Source organism: Dendrobates tinctorius, unplaced genomic scaffold (assembly GCF_039654945.1).
Source record: "Dendrobates tinctorius isolate UK_male_01 unplaced genomic scaffold, ASM3965494v1 ptg000063l, whole genome shotgun sequence".
NCBI classification, from domain to species: Eukaryota; Metazoa; Chordata; class Amphibia; order Anura; family Dendrobatidae; genus Dendrobates; species Dendrobates tinctorius.
This window is the reverse complement of record NW_027361731.1, coordinates 12298499-12316431: the sequence shown is the minus strand read 5'-3', so window position 1 is coordinate 12316431 and position 17933 is coordinate 12298499. Positions and strand designations below refer to the sequence as shown.

At 42.7% G+C, this 17933-nt stretch overlaps 2 long non-coding RNA genes across 2 annotated transcripts in view; one reads left to right on the top strand and one right to left on the bottom strand.

The window, feature by feature from the left end:
• Nucleotides 1–4957, top strand: part of LOC141094385 (uncharacterized) — a 41470-nt gene extending 36513 nt beyond the window's left edge. Inside the window, exons 2-3 of the long non-coding RNA XR_012233054.1 lie at nucleotides 1579–1904; nucleotides 1995–4957. This is a non-coding gene — a long non-coding RNA (uncharacterized lncRNA). The remainder of the gene's footprint in view (nucleotides 1–1578; nucleotides 1905–1994) is intronic.
• Nucleotides 4958–5033: 76 nt separating this feature from the next.
• On the bottom strand, nucleotides 5034–7952 carry LOC141094361 (uncharacterized). The gene is made up of 6 exons (XR_012233028.1): nucleotides 7422–7952; nucleotides 7245–7340; nucleotides 6898–7156; nucleotides 6638–6815; nucleotides 6393–6544; nucleotides 5034–6268 (listed from the first exon to the last, which is right to left on the bottom strand). It is a non-coding gene; the product is annotated as an uncharacterized lncRNA (long non-coding RNA).
• Between the last annotated feature and the right edge of the window lie 9981 nt (nucleotides 7953–17933).

The window sequence follows — 17933 nt, the reverse complement described above, 5'->3', positions numbered from 1 at the left end:
AGCGGGGCCCGGGGGAAGGGGGAGGGCCCGGCAGGCAGGAGCTGGTACAGCTTACAAAGTGCAGGGAAGCCTGAACAAAATGTCGTGCCTCGGGGGGCCCGCGGGCCCCCCTAATTGTCCTCACCCCATACACTTGTAAGCGCTGTCATGCCCTGATGGCGGCCCTGCTTTCAGTGCTCAGCACCTCCATGTTGCCCACTCATCTGAACATCGTGCCTCACAAGTAAGAGCACCATATTTAGCATTTAGCCGCAGTTGAGATCACTTATAACTGTCTATCTAGCGCACACCACCAGTGTCTCCATTTATTGGTTCTAGCCGCTCTGTTACAATCAGCACTTTATTCAAGGAGACCTCTCCTTTTTCATGGACCTCTGCATGAATCAGTGAGTACTTGGATTCCCTCATGAGTGCATGGCTATTTTCAGATATTTTCTCTATTTAATAATCTATTTAATAATTTTTTCATCACTATTTCATCAACTTTGCTTTCCAAACGGATGAAAATTTGCATTTATCTCTGAGTACGCTCCACACCAACTCGTTCATAGTGTGAGTATACAGTATTCAATCTATCTCAGCATTTGCACGGTGATCCATTATTTACTTTGCTTAGCATTTTTACAGGAGCTGGCACAGAGCCTGTTGTTTTCACCAGCTGCAGCTGAGATTCATTTTATTTCCTTTCTCAAGTAGGTAAGCTCCAGTGTGTATACGCATTTATCATTTGATATGCGATGTGTTGACACGGTGAAATTCCACTCTGCACATGTTGCAGCAACTGTGGCAGCAGCGAGCCCTGACGCAGTATGTCATGTCGCATAGCCTGGGCCAACGCAGTACGGAGGTGGCGCATATCACGATTGCAGAGTGGGCACAGATTAAGTTTTGAAGTGGCTGCTTAGATGGTTAGTGCTGACGATGCCATCATCAGAATCACTATTCTTGTCATTTATATGCTGGAGCAGACTTTGACCAGCCTGCGGGAGGAGATGGTGGTCACAGAAGAAGAAGAAGCAGAGAAGGTTGTGGAAGGGATAACATTGTCTTGAAGTTCAAGACTGTTGTCACAGAGGCGGTTGCCAAGGGATGGTGGAGTACTGCGATCGAGGGGGGCTGGTGATGATAACAGACAAACTGTTATCAAAGGTGCAAGATCCAAGGAACAAATGGAGGAGGAAGAGGTGACGGGCGAGCAACTGTCAGATGAAGAAGATAATCCTCCCTTCTCTGTTGTTCGGGGTAGGCGGGAGGGGACCAAGGAAATGAGCCTCATTGTTAGGCTAGGTTCACATTAGCTTATCTGTGTGCAGCGTATCATCTGCATGCGCAAATGCATGCAAAAACGCATGTTTACGCTGCGTTTTTATCCGCATCATCGTACGCATGACGCCAAAAAACAATGCATTTGCATGCGCTTTTGCATGCATTTGCATTGTTTATGCGCATGCATTAGAAATTTCCAATGTTATGCAGTAGCTTTTCCTTGACATCAGTCAGTAGGCGTGTCTCATGGGATTTCTATATATATAGACACACTGCACTGATGAAATTCTCCTCTTTGGCTGCTATATCTAGCTGCAAGATGGATCTTGACCTGGACAGCTTCCAAGAAGATTTGGATTTACAGCTGAAATTGACCGCTGCCTTTGCTTTTGCTTGTCAAGAACAAAGAAGGACGGAGAAGACGTCATCATCGCTATTGGCAACACCCTATCCTTGAACTCCGAGAGAGCCGTGGAGAGTACTACTGTTTGTACACACTAGATTGTTTGTACACACTACATGAGGATGTCAGAACAGAGCTTCCATGACTTGCTACGCATCCAAGGATCCATCGCCAGGCAGGACACACAGCTCCGTCGAGCAATTCCTGCTGAGGAACATCTTTTGGTCACCCTGAGGTACGTAATTTGGAAAAAGAAACACCAGGCATTAATATGATTGCTATAAAAGCCATGTACTGATTATTTTTCTCATTTTCTGTTCTGCAGATTCCTGGCTACCGGAGAGACGTTATCATCACTCCATTTTCAATTCAGGATTGGGGTGTCCACACTTTCTGGGATTATTGGAGACACCTGTCGTGCTTTAGTTGACATTCTGGGGCAAGAATTCCTCCCCCAACCCACAACTGAACTCTGGCTTAAAAATGCTTCCAAATTCCAGAAAATTTGTAATTTTCCTAACTATGTGGGGGCTGTGGATGGCAAACACATTAGGATTATGAAACCTGCTGGAAGTGGAACAGACTACTTCAGTTATAAAAAAAATACTTTGTTCTAATGGCTATTGCGGATGCTGAGTGTAGATTTGTTGCCGTGGACATTGGATCATTTGGATGAGGAAATGACTCGCAGATTTTCAAAAACTCTGCCATGGGCCAACGTCTGTATGGGAATGAATTTAATTTTCTGCAGTCATGATCTCTTCCCAACAGTGACATACCGCCAATGCCTTTTGTTGTTGGGGATGAGGTGTTCCAAATGTCTGCCAACCTCATTAAATCATACTCAAGTCGGAACTTAAATCACACAAAAATTTTTTACAACTACTGACTGACAAGGGCACGAAGAACTGTGGACTGTGCATTTGGATTGCTGATATCTAAATGGTGCATTTTGTGCACATCCAGTAATCTAAAAATTGACACTATTGATGAGGTTGTGAAAGGTGTGTTGTTCTGCACAACTACATCCTGGTAAAAGAGCGACCAAACTTACAACCTGAGGAACCTGTTACATTGCATGATTACCAATTTCACCCTCTGAAAACCACAGTGGAAGTTGCACAGATGAGGGATAAGTTTGCCGCTTACATTGTTTCAGATAATGGATGCGTGGCATGGCAAGACAAAATGATTTAAGCCGCTAAGTAAAATGTACCTGTTTTGTTTAAATTTATCTGTAATGTCAAAATTACATACCATAGTATCATAGTTAGTAATGCCGAAAAAAGACATTAGTCCATCCAGTTCAGCCTATAAAATTCTGTCAGAATAAATCCCCAGATCTACATCCTTCTAAAGAACCTAACAATAACTGTAAGATACAATATCGTTACGCTCCAGGAAGACATCCAGGCCTCTCTTGAACCCTTCGACTGAGTTCGCCATCACCACCTCAGGCAGGGAATTCCAGATTCTCACTGCCCTAACAGTAAAGAATCCTCTTCTATGTTGGTGGAAAACCTTTTCTCCTCCAGACGCAGAGAATGCCCCCTTGTGACCGTCACCTTCCTTGGTATAAACAGATCCTCGGAGAGATATTTGTATTGTCCCCTTATATACTTATACATGGTTATTAGATCGCCCCTCAGTCGTCTTTTTTCTAGACTAAATAATCCTAATTTTGCTAATCTCTCTGGGTATTGTAGTTCCCCCATTTTAATTTTGTTGCCCTCCTTTGTACCCGCTCTAGTTCCATTATATACTTCCTGAGCACCGGTGCCCAAAACTGTACACAGTACTCCATGTGCGGTCTAACCAGAGATTTGTACAGAGGCAGTATAATGCTCTCATCATGTGTATCCAGACCTCTTTTAATGCACCCCATGATCCTGTTTGCCTTGGCAGCCGCTGCCTGTCACTGGCTGCTCCAGGTAAGTTTCTCATTAACTAGGATCCCCAAGTCCTTCTCCATGTCAGATTTACCCAGTGGTTTACCGTTCAGTGTGTAATGGTGATATTGATTCCTTCTTCCCATGTGTATAACCTTACATTTATCATTGTTAAACTGCATCTGCCACCTTTCGGCCCAAGTTCACAACTTATCCAGATCCATCTGTAGCAGAATACTATCTTGTCTTGTATTGACTACTTTACATAGTTTTGTATCATCTGCAAATATCGATATTATACTGTGCAAACCTTCTACCAGATCGTCCGACCCCTGCGGTACCCCACTGGTCCCAGCGACCCAGTTAGAGAATATACCATTTATAACCACCCTCTTGCTTTCTATCATTAAGCCAGTTACTTACCCATTTACACACATTTTCCCCCAGACCCAGCATTCTCATTTTGTGTACCAACCTCTTGTGTGGTACGGTATCAAACGCTTTGGAACAATCAAGATATGCCACATCTAATGACTCACCTTGGTCCAGTCTATAGCTTACCTTTTCATAAAAACTGATTAGATTGGTTTGACAGGAGCGATTCCTCATAAACCCATGCTGATATGGCGTTAAACAGTTATTCTCATTGAGATAATTCAGAATAACGTCCCTCAGAAACCCTTCAAATATTTTACCAACAATAGAGGTCAGACTTACTGGCCTATAATTTCCAGGTTCACTTTTAGAGCCCTTTTTGAATATTGGTACCACATTGGCTATGCGCCAGTCCTGTGGAACAGACCCCGTCGCTAGAGAGTCAAATATACGAAATAATGGTTTGTCTATTACATTACTTAGTTCTCTTAGTACTCGTGGGTGTATGCCATCCGGACCCGGAGATTTATCTATTTTAATATTATTTAGCCGGTTTTGCACCTCTTCTTGGGTTAGATTGGTGACCCTTAATATAGGGTTTTGTTTGTCTCTCTGCATTTCATCTAGCATTTCATTTTCCACCGTGAATACCGTGGAGAAGAAGGTGTTTAATATATTCGCTTTTACCTCATCATCTACTACCATACTTTCCTCACAATTTTTTAATGGGCCTACACTTTCACTTTTGATTCTTTTACTATTTATATAGTTGAAGAACAGCTTGGGATTAGTTTTACTCTCCTTAGCAATGTGCTTCTCTGTTTCCTTTTTGGCAGCTTTAATTATTTTTTTAGATAAAGAATTTTTCTCCTTTATAGTTTTTTAGAGCTTCAACAGTGCCATCCTGCTTTAGTAGTTTAAATGCTTTCGTTTTACCAGTTATGTTTAAATGTACCTGTGATATAAAAATGTACAAGTAATGTTAAAATTTATCCCTAATGGTTGCTGAGATAAATAATAAAATACCTTCCCTCAAAAATACAATACACGTGTGTGTTTGTGGAGGCGGTGGCACATAAAGATTCAAATAAAACAAGATATAGTGCAAACAAAATACAATTTTTATTTTACAAAATGTAACAAAAAAGAAGAGGTAAGGTCGGGGTGATTGATTTTTGCACTGGGGGTTTACGTGAGGGTGAGATGGGGTGGACCTTGGGGGTGTGGAGCTGTGAGGATTGTGTGGTAGTTGATGAGGAAGGGGTTACAGGGGAAGGGGCAGCAAATTGAAGGATTTGATCAGGGATGGCAGTGAAGACATTGGGGATAGATGACAAAGTGGAATCATGGGAATCAATAGGCAAACTGGAAGGAACAGACAAAGAAATAAGGGAAGGTAGTGACAAATTGGTAGGTGAGGGTGGAGGTGGTGGGTTCAATGTGGGAATGGTTTTTAGCTCCTGGTTTTCGTTCTGGTGGAAATATTTTTTTTACCTCTGTTTTCTTGGCCGAGTGGGAGTGGTGGCCTCTGCAGCAGTCATCTGGCATTGTGCAGGACTGGGCCACATTGTGGATACTGCTGGCTGTAGGGGTGCTGGACTGGGCTGGGTTGCTGGACTGGGCAGGGGTGCTGGAGTGGACAGCATTGTTGATACTGCTGCCTGCATGGGTGCTGGACTCTGGAGCATGGTGGATGCTGCCGGCTGCAGGGTTGATGAACTCGGCAGAATGGTCACTCTGTGAACTGTAGGCGGTTGTGGTGGACAATAGTTCGGTGCTGTGGAAGTTGGAAAATAGATTGGCTGCTGGTAAAATCCTCCAGGCCTATTGATTGTAGCTTTGTGACTGCTGCTGGGACTGTTGCTGCAATGCGTGGCTGTAAGCAGCCTGGCAGGCCTGCATGATGCTCAGCTGGAGTTGAGGTGTAAGGTTTTCCAACACGCTCCGCTCTATTGCAGAAAAAAAATTTCACGCCGGTCTCTCATGGTCGGCTTCCAGACGGTCAAGGCGTTTGTTGACTTCCTTGAACCCACTCTTCACTCTGTGAGCAATCAACCTAACACCATCCTGGAAGACGGAGCTTAAGTCCATAAACTCGGGCATGCCTGACCTCTCCCAGGCCCTCTGCCGCTGACAAGAAGACCCAACAAAAGCAGGGCCAGGAGGCTGGGAGAGGGGAAAACCTGATGGACTGGCTGCCTGTTCCCCAGCCTGTGAAACCTGCAATGTTGCTCCATCGCTGGTGGATGACTGGGACTGCGTCTCTTCAGTGGCTGGTAGATGAGGGGCTGCTTCGACAGAGGATGATCCGGGTTGTGTTGTGCTGCACCAGATTCTGTGTGGAAAAGAGAAAAACATTAGTGAAAAAATCCAGGTTGTGTTGTGCTGCTCCAGGTTCTGTGTGGGAAAAATTTGAAAACATTAAAAAGAAAATAGTAATAAAAGATATATATATTTACGTTCGCTGAGCAAGCCTCAGAAATGCAAGATTCCGGTGGTATTTGTATTTCTAGAACCTTTGAGCAGCACCACTTCGAACACGAATCTCCTCTCTCATGTCCTTTGTTGAAGCGGTCCTTCATCGAGCGCCAACGGATTTTGATTCTCTTCACTGTGAAGGGGGAAAAAAAAAAAAAATAATTGGAAAACAATGCACATACATTAACAGGCTCACTGCCACCTCAGACCACATTGCAATACTTACCAAAATCATTTCTTGCACGGTCCCAATCATCCAGCAGCGATGGTGCCACTTCTTCCCAGAGACGTCAAATCACCACATTGTCAGAGTGCTGATGGTCACGGGTGTCCCATAACGGTACTCACTCCTGGATTAGTTGCTCGCTGTCTATATCTAGTGTGGCTTCTTCCCATTGTGAAACCTATAGATAAAATAGAAAAAAATAATTTTAAGTAAAACTGAAAAAAAAATTCTATTACATCTCTGATGAACAGACTACTTACACCCCGTCTTTCCTCCTGAGACACATGACCCCGACGACCCTGGTTAGAATCATCTCCACTTGACTGCTCCTGCTCTTCATCAGTGGAAGGTACCTGTAAAGAAATTACATGATTTAACACATGTGGAGTATTACCAGTCAATACATAACAATCAGTAGAGCAAATGTGATTTCATAATCTTTGTCAGGTCCACCCTGGGAAGAAGTCAGTTCTTTGCTTGAGGACATGTTTGAAGAGCAGGCAGCAGTCAAGTGAAACACTAGAGAAAAGAACAGAGAAGAAAAATTAAACTTATTAAGATCCAAAAACAATGTAGACAAGAAAAAACCATGGACACCAATACTTACATTACAGGCAGTAGTTCAACAGCACAGCAGTCAGCACAGGCCAGGGACAGATGGCAGAACCAGGAGACAACGACTGCACCAGGCGAGTCAACCAGTCTACAGGGAACAGAAAAAGTATTGAGAGAGAAACAGACATTTTCAAATCTTCTATACTTACATAGACAGTGTTGTCCTCACCAGGACAGAAAGCAGCACCAGGAGACAACCAGGAGAAAACCGCTGCACCAGGAGACAACCAGAAGTCAACCACTGCACCAGGAAAGTCGACTATAAAGTAACAGAAAAAAAAGTACAAACAGCAGTGAGAGAGACAGACATTTTCAAAGGTTCTAGACTTACATAGCCAGTCTTGTGGTATCATCCAGAGAGTTATGGTCTTGCAGTGTCCACACTTCCTTTTATAGAGTTATCAATTAGCAGGTGGTTGAATCACTTCCTGGACCAACTCATTAAAATTATGCATGCGTATTGAACACATATGCGTACGCATGCGTTCCCATAGACAGTAATGAGTTTTTTTGATGCACTCATCCGCATGCGCATGACTGTAGGAAAAAACACTAACACCAGATATATAGTATTATATATAGTATATATATATGTATAATTAAATAATTTATGTAAACTACCACCAGTGTTCAGTGAAAGTAGTGATTTAACCACTGATTTGAAAAATCAAAACCAACCAACCATAGGACCTATCAACCAGAAACGACCAGACAGGGTGTAATTAATAAATAATCTTCATTATATTGGTGGCTTCATATAAAAACCAATTAAAAACAATGTGCACGTTTGGGGACAGCTTTACAAGAATTTGTAAGATAATAAAAATTGGACCCAATTATATATACCATATTCTGATATGCATTCCTCACATATTAAAAAGTGGAAAAAACTTTGCATAAAACCATAATATATTGTGAACACAAAAAGTGCATGTGCATAGACAAATACATTTCTCAAATAAAACAATAGTAAGTTAATAAATCACTGCCATGTAAAGTGTAGTGTGCATGTGCAGAGAAACAACCATGAGCAATTATATAAAAATAAAGCCACAGTGACTTTTATATAAGGTGCAACACAATAGTGGAGGAATACATAAAATAGATCCTGTAACTTTAAGGGTCACCATGTCCCTTCAAGGCGCACCCCGACGCGCGTTTCGGAACACTTCCTTCATCAGGGGGTGGCTACATAATAAATCCGGGTTTTGTTTTTTTTATAATGGGCACAATAATGGCGCTGATAACGGTGCTCCGGGTGAAAAAGCGGCGCACTGCGCAGGAGGACCCAGAAATCCAAGTGCCGGACTACGTGACCGGAACGTACAGGAACTAAGCCCGGCGTTGCCAAGGCCACGAGGACGCAGCAAGCCAGGACGTCGGGACACAGAGCGCGCATGCACACCACCAGGAGCACAGTATCCAGGGGAGCAGAGCGGCAATAAGCAGATCGTCATTATAAATCCATTGTACATGGGCTGATATTTAATGTATAGGGGCACTGAAGGAGTTTATGAATATTTACATATTGATTGTGGACAATATTTAACAATAATAATAATAAATAAACAATAATAAAAAATATATAAATATATATATTAAAAAATAATTAAATACATAAATAGTAAATAATAACTATAGTATAATACATTAATAAATAATGATAAATAATTAAATAAAAATAATCTATAATTATATACAATTATTAATAATAATAATAAAGATAAGTGTAATATATATCCACTAATTAATATATAAAAATTTTTTATTTATATAAAATTATATACTAGATGTGAAAAATTAAAAAATAATATGAAAAATTATTATATTAGTAATAATCGTGCCGTACAATTGAAAAGGCCATAATAGTGAGAAAAATTATATATATATGAAAACGGTGAAAAAATAATAAATAATAATGATATATATATAAATAATAAAAATAAAATAAAAAATATAAATGGACAAAAAATAAGTTAAAATTATTTAAAAAAGAGATATAGTCCAATAAATCTTCATAGATAATAGATCCAACTATCAAATAAGGATACTCTTGACAGCTTCCATTTTCACAAAACTCCCAAGAACCCAGGAGTATTAAAACCAGGAAATACAACCTAAAGGTTATATGGCCGCATACAGGATAGTCTAAAAAATAATAAATAAGACAATAAAATACTAGTAGCACAACGAAACGACTAGCACCGTTATCAGCGCCATTATTGTGCCCATTATAAACAACCCCCGGATTCATTATGTAGCCACCCCCTGATGAAGGAAGTGTTCCGAAATGCGCGTCGGGGTGCGCGTTGAAGGGACGTGGTGACCCTTAAAGGTACAGGATCTATTTTATGTATTCCTCTATTGTGTTGCACCTTATATAAAAGTCACTGTGGCTTTATCTTTATATGATAAAATTGCACTTGGTTGTTTCTCTGCACATGCACACTACACTTTACATAGCAGTGATTTATTAACTTACTATTGTTTTATTTGAGAGATTTATTTGTCTATGCACATGCACTTTTGTGTTCACAATATATTATGGTTTTATGCAAAGTTTTTGTCACTTTTTAGTATGTGAGGAATGCATATCAGAATATGGTACCGTGTTTCCCCGAAAGTAAGACCCTGTCTTACATTAATTTTACCCCAAAAAGTCCCACCCTGTCTTACTTTCGGGGGAGGTCTTACATTAGCCGAAAAAAAATGACAATTTCTTTTTAACCAATAAATTAACATTTATTAACATGCTGTTATACCCCATAACAGTGCCGTATCCCACTGCACACAGCCCCACACCCCATAACAGTGCCGTATCCCACTGCACACAGCCCCATACCCTATACAGTACATGTTTCCCTACTTGTTTTTTAAATGCTGGACGTTTTCCTCTGCGGTGCGGCTGTGGGTGCGGAAGGCCTGTGCTGCAGGGAACGCTGTGCCAATCAGCAGGGAAACAGCGGTGACGTGGGGCTGGGGCGGCCAATTACAGCCCGAGCTGCTGGACCAATCAGTGCTCGAGCCGGGGGCCGGCGGTGACGTGGGGAACAGGGGCGGCCAATGAGCTGTTGAGCTGGGCAGATTGCGGGGTTAACACGGCGAGTTAACCCCATGAGCGCTGGACCCGCCCAGCTGCACCTGAGGACACCTCTGGAGCCTGGGGACCCAATGGGGGACAGCGGCAGCCCAAAGGTAAGGGCCTTACATTTCACAGCGGCCCCCAACCCTGCCTTACATTCGGGGGAGGCCTTACATTGAAGGACCCCCCCGTAACCCCCACCCTGTCTTACTTTCGGGGGGGTCCTACTTTCGGGGAAACACGGTATATATAATTGGGTCCAATTTTTATTATCTTACAAATCCTTGTAAAGCTGTCCCCAAACGTGCACATTGTTTTTAATTGATTTTTATATGAAGCCACCAATATAATAAAGATTATTAATTACACCCTGTCTGGTCGTTTCTGGTTGATAGGTCCTATGGTTGGTTGGTTTTGATGCGCATGACTGTGCATATTTGACGGATTTTTGCAGCTTAAAAAAAATGCAACATGCTACGTTCGCTGGACCTCGCCGCACACCGAGAAATGATGCAAACGCATGCCCCTGCGTACACCATGTTAAAGATAGGTACACTTGACACATTTGGATTGCTGCGGATAAAACGCTGCACACACAGAGACACAAATGTGAAACCAGCCTTACCCAGCCACGAACACAGAATGGGCTCGGACCTCATGGTAGAGCCCGACATATGAGAGACTTCTTGCTGCACTATCTGCAACACGATGCTGGTATAGTAATGATTAGGAATAATGCTGACTACTGGGTTGTCACTTTATTAGATCCACATTATAAAACCAAATTTTGCCAGATGATTCCCGCCCTAGAAAGGAACCTGTGAATGCTGTAGTATCAAAACACGCTTTTAAACAACCTTAAGACAGCTTTTCCCCAAGACAGCAGTGATGCACATAGTTCACATCGCAGCTGTAGACTTCCATCCTCCGGCACGTCAATTCGTCAATGCCAAAAACATTAGCAGAAGTGGAAGAAGCAATTTCTGTGAGTCCTTTGACACTTTCTTTAGACCAACTCGTGCACCATCACAACAGAGTCCAAGTCTTACACGTGGTGAATGAATAGAGAGGATGGTGCAGGAGTATCTAGAACTATAAGGGAGGGTTTGGACCCTTTCACATTTTGGTCCTCCAAAATGGAGGAGTGGCCTTAGCTCTCCTCACATGCCTTGGAGGTTTTATTGTGCCCGGCAGCCAACATTCTCTCAGAACGTGTCTTTAGCGCTGCTGGTGGCGTCCTGACGGATAAGCGCACTGTCCCCTGAAAGTGTTAACCGCCTAAATTTCATTAAGATGAACAAGTCATGGATCTCCAAGGACATTTGCACCCCAATCACAGACTAGGTGAAAATGCATTTTTTAGTGTGATGCATTAACGTCACGAAACTGCACTCTGTGATATCTTAAAGGGGTTGTCCGGGCTTTTCACATCATCTCTGTACATATCTGGGCTGCAGAATTATGACAGTAAGTAATTTACTTTCTGTCACTAGTTTGCACGGTTTTCTAGATATTCTGAACAGAACGTCCAAGGGGGGGTGTTATTCTATTGAAATGAGAACTAGTCGTAACCTCCTACTCTACTCCAAACATGCCCTCTAAAGCAACAACCCCACCCTCCATAGCTACAGGCCCTCCCCGTCCACATGAAGAAGCCCTCATCACACAGTAACAAATCCTCAAGTGTCGCTTCTGTGGCTGCTGTTAACACAAATTTGAGGAAATGTGAACAGTCATGGTTGGTCTACATCTACTGACTTAGATGTAGTGAAAGAAGTGTCGATCCCAATTATACTATTTCTATTCTCGTGAAACACTCCAAGTTGGGTGTCCATCTGCTGGACTGAGTGTGGTGAAAGACCTGTCGAACCCTATTCTACTATTTCTACTGTGGTGAAATTGATGCCACTTTTGCAGTGTCTGCCAATAATTTTTGGAAATGTGAACACTCCTTGTTGAGTGTCCATCGGCAGGACTGGGTGTAGTGAAAGACCTGTCGGTCCCTATTCTACTATTTCCACTGTGGTGAAATTGATGCCACTTTTGCAGTGTCTGCCAATAATTTTTGGAAATGTGAACAGTCCTGGTTAGGTCTCCTTCACGGGTGTTGCCTATAGCAGTAGGCCTCCGAGACCGTCAGGCCTCTACTTCCTTGCAGTCATCTACCCGTCTTACTATCCTTAAATTTTTCTGACAATGGTAGTCTAGAAAACTGACATTTGTGCCACCTGAGTGTTGCTCAGCATGAAAGCAGGTAGAGATGTTGCATGTGTTAGTAAAGGGGCACTATATCGATCCCTCACACACCTCGTCTTACTGTGACGTTCTTTGGAAAACTGTAAATGCTGTCTAAGACCCCGATACCTCATTCCATGGCTGATTTCTGCAGTTCCATACTGCAATTTGAACTGTGGTTGAATTGAGGCCACTTTCCTGTGTCTGTCTCTCATTTGATGTGTTTTGGCAGCATTTGGAGTCGTTCTAAGGTGCTGTGCATGCATTTGTTTTTGCTTCCCATTGACTATAATGGTGTTCAGTAATGATTGGCGAATATGTGCACATTCGGCAAACATAACCCGAACCGAATATTGAAATATTCACTCATCTCTAATCTACACATGGTTTAAACAGATTTTATTTTTTTGTCTTATCTATATAATATTTAACATTACAAGCTGTGTATTTTTGTAATTATTTGTATGTATACAATCCCCTTTTAACCCCTTTCCGACATCATGCGTAAATGTATGCCGATGTTGGACTCCCTCCCTTTGATGTGGGCTCCAGTGATGAGTTCACATCTTTTACGGGACATGTCAGCTGTTTTGAACAGCTCACATGGGCCCCTAACAGCGGCATTTAACGCACACTTCCGGCAAGCACGCCGGAAATCCCGCCCTTCAGTGACCCCGTCACATGATCACATGTCACAGATGGGTTGGCATGACAACCAGAGGTTCTTCAGCAGACCTCTATGGTTGTCACTGCCAATTTGCTGAGTTCCACCTGCTAGTTGAAACCACATGGACCAGGGATTGTCCCGCCGAACGCCAGCTCTTCTTTTAAAATGGTCAAAACTCTACTCAGACAACACAGGGTGAGGGTAAAACAGTGTGGCAGTGCTTTATTGAACCGCAAAACAGGCAGATAGCACATAGAACAGTCCCAGCAAAATACCCAAGATGGTGCACATTACAGAGTCTCACTCTTCTCCTCTGACTTGCCGAAATAATGGCAGCTGTGACTTCAGAGAGGAGGTAACACACAGAGAGGAGGTAATGACAAGCACAGGAAGAGGACAATCCATTCAGTCCTTACAGGGCCAGCTGATCCGAGGATCACAACCTGGCTTCTTATTCCAGGGTCGGTGACTCCACCTGTGGCACGCACACAGAGAGGAGGTAATAAGTGTAGGAAGATGACAGTCCATTGAGTCCACACAAGTCAGAAGGCCAGTTGATTGGAGGATCACAATCTGGCTTCTCCAAACGTATCTATGGTTCAGCGAAGGTCAATGGAGCAGATCTGTATTCTTCCAACTGAGGCTGAAAACCCCTAGGTTGTTTCCTATAGAATGATAGATCCGTATCCCTCGTGATGGAGCCATGATGCTGTGGCTGCTGTCCTGTCTCTGGTCCTTTTGGGATGTATGGATGTCTTGGCAGAATCTCTTTGGCTGTTTCTCTCTCTCAGTCTTGTTATACAGAAGCATGTAACCTATTTTTAGACTTAACAAGTGTCCCTCATTCAGTATTTACATAAAGTGTAAGATTGGAGATGAGATCAAGCAGCATTACTTGACTATTTAAACTATTTGCATAGTTTTTCCTTCTCTGGTTTAGAAGTTGTAATGATAAGATATGACTTCTCCGGAACATTCCAGAATCTTCTATTCTCTACACTACAGATGAGATCTTTGCCTGTCAGCACCTGCGACCCCTCTTCCTCACCCACAGCTCACACACACCAGTGTTAAGTGTAACACAACTTATAAGATGAGACAGCAGCCTCTGGCTGCTTCCTGCTAACTTCCCCTCCCCCCCTCACTGCAAGGAATGTTAATTAGCCAGGAAAGGATTTCTTTTGTTTGAAGCAACATGTGCTTGGATAAGAATGGGAAATATTAAAGAGGCCGGATCTCGGAAACCATACGCGACAAAGAGATGAAAATTACATATTGGTAACTTGCACCGATCGGGCTTCACTACAGTGGTTCTTGCTAAATCCTAGTATCGACAGAACCAGAGAAACGGAGTTCTCCTATACAGAGTGGAATAAACAGCTAGTGTTTTATGTCATTACAAAGCTAATTTCAATATAAGATGAATGATGTGTCTGGGGATACCCTGCTAGGTTCTCAAGCCCAGTTATATAGCCGAGAAGGTTTCAGAACCAAAAGTGTAACTTAGAGAAAAGGGGACGACCCCGGTAACTCGGCCCCTTTTATGATGTCATGACCCAGAACTATAGAGTACACTCACTCAGTTGGGAGGTGATTCAAGCTGGAGATTCCATGCCAAAAGGAACTCAGATGAGTGGAGACGTTTGGCTCTGCCTTCTTCCCACATGGTTAGCCTAAGACCATCTAAGCAAATGGAAGTGTTGATTTCTGCTTTTAAACCTGTTTATTTTATATTTGCATTGTACATATCTAATGTCTCAACTTTGTAAGATCTTTTCATCTCTTTAACCCCTTCCTGACATCCGACGTACTATCCCGTCCATGGGACCCAGGCCCCTATGCCCATGGATGGGATAGTACGTCTACCGCGATCAGCGGCGCCCACATGGTGAGCGCCGCTGATCGCGGCCAGGTGTCAGCTGATTATCACAGCTGACACCCGGCACAATGTGTCAGGGGCGGTCACGGACTGCCCCCGACACGTTAACCCCTTGCACACCACGATCAAACATGATCGCGGTGTACAGGGGGTTAAAGGGAAGCATCGGCAGTTAGGGGGCTCCCTCCGTGCTTCCCTGAGCCCTCCCACGGCAGCGCAATGTGCAGCGCTGCTGCGGGGGGCTCCTTTCCTGCAGGCCCCCGAATCCAAGATGGCGACGGGGGCCTGCAGGAAGCTGTGATCTGTGATCAGAGATCTGTGATGTGACAGATCAGCGATCTGTCACAAGACAGTGATGTCCCACCTGGGACTATTTAATAATGTTAGAAATAAAATAAAAAAAAGTGTTAAAATAAATTTAAAAAAAATCGCCAAATTAGAAAAAAAAAAAAAAAAAAATATTCCCCCAAATAAATCCATTTTTTGGAAATAAAAAAAAACCCAATAAAAGTACACATATTAGGTATCGCCGCGTCCGTAACGACCCACCCTATAAAACTGTCCCATTAGTTAACCCCTTTAGCGAACCCCTTAAAAAATAAAAAACAAAGCAAAAAATAATGATTTATTATCATACCGCCAAACAAAAAGTGTAATAACGCGCGACCAAAAAGACGCATATAAATATCCATGGTACCGCTGAAAACGTCATCTTGTCCCGCAAAAAACGAGCCACCACACAGCATCATCAACGAAAAAATAAAAAAGTTATAGCTCGCAGAATAAACGATGCAAAAATAATTATTTTTTATATAAAAGTTTTCATTGCATAAAACCGACAAAACATAAAAAAAGACCTAAATGAGGTATCGCCGTAACCGTACTTACCCGAAGAATAAAACCGCTTTATCAATTTTATCGCACGCAGAACGGTGTAAACGCACCCCCCCCAAAAGAAATTCATGAAACGCTGGTTTTTGTTCATTCTGCGTCCCAAAAATTAGAATAAAAAGCGATCAAAAAATGTCACGTGCCCGAAAATGGTACCAATAAAAACGTCAACTCGTCCCGCAAAAATTAAGACCTCACAAGACTCGGTGGGTCAAAATACAGAAAAATTATAGCTCTCAATATGTGGTGATGCAAAAACTATTTTTACAATAAAGTGCGCCTTTTAGCGTGCGACAGCTGCCAAATATAAAAACCGCCATAAATAGTAAATCAAACCCCCCGTTATCACCCCCTTAGTTAGGGAAAAATAATAAAATAAAAAAAATGTATTTATTTCCATTAGGGTTAGGGCTAGGGTTAGGGGTGTGTTGGGGTTCGGGTTCGAGTTAGAATTAGGGGTTTCCACTGTTTGGGCACATCAGGGGCTCTCCAAATGCAACATGGCGTCTGATCTCAATTCCAGCCAATTCTGAGTTGAAAAAGTCAAATGGTGCTCCTTCCCTTCCAAGCTCTGCCATGCGCCCAAACAGTGTTTTACCCCCACATGTAGGGTATCAGCCTACTCAGGTCAAATTGCAAAACAATTTTTGGGGTCCAATTTCTCCTGTTACCCTTAGGAAAATAAAAAATTGGGGGCAAAAATATCATTTTTGTGGAAAAAAATGATTTTTTTATTTTCATGTCAGAGCGTTATAAACTTCTGTGAAGCACTTGGGGGTTCAAAGTGCTCACCACACATCTAGATAAGTTCCTTAGGGGGTCTCGTTTCCAAAATGGGGTCATTTGTGAGGGTTTCCACTGTTTAGGTACATTAGGGGCTCTACAAAGGCAACATGACACCCGCAGACCATTCCATCAAAGTCTGCATTCCAAAACGTCACTACTTGCCTTCCGAGCCCCGACGTGTGCCCATACAGTAGTTTTCTCCCACATATGGGGTATCAGCATACTCAGGACAAATTGGACAACAACTTTTGGGGTCCAATTTCTCCTGGTACCCTTGGGAAAATAAAAAAATGGTGACTAAAAGATCATGTTTGTGGAAAAAATAAGAATTTTTTATTTTCACGCCCGGGCGTTATAAACTTCTGTGAAGCACTGGGGGGTTCAAAGTGCTCACCACACATCTAGATAAGTTCCTTGGGGGGTCTAGTTTACAAAATGGTGTCATTTGTGGGGGGTTTCCACTGTTTAGGTACATCAGGGGTTTTCCAATCGCGACATGGTGTCCGATCTCAATTCCAGCCAAAAACGTCAAATGGCGCTGCTTCCCTTCCGAGCTCTGCCATGCGCACAAATAGTGGTTTACCCCCACATGTGGGGTATCAGCGTACTCAGGACAAATTGCACAATAACTTTTAGGGTCCTGTTACCCTTGGAGAAATAAGAATTGAGGGTGAAAAGATCATTTTTGTGGAAAAAATATGATTTTTTAATTGTACGGCTTTATGTTATAAACTTCTGTGAAGCCCTTGGGGGTTCAAAGTTCTCACCACACATCTAGATAAGTTCCTTAGGGGGTCTAGTTTCCAAAATAGTGTCATTTGTGGGGGGTTTCCACTGTTTTGGTACATCAGGGGTTTTCCAATCGCGACATGGTGTCCGATCTCAATTCCAGCCAAAAACGTCAAATGGTGCTGCTTCCCTTCCGAGCTCTGCTATGTGCCCAAATAGTGGTTTACCCCCACATGTGGGGTATCAGCGTACTCAGGACAAATTGCACAATAACTTTTAGGGTCCTGTTACCCTTGGAGAAATAAGAATTGAGGGTGAAAAGATGATTTTTGTGGAAAAAATATGATTTTTTAATTGTACCGCTGTACATTATAAACTTCTGTGAAGCCCTTGTGGGTTCAAAGTTCTCACC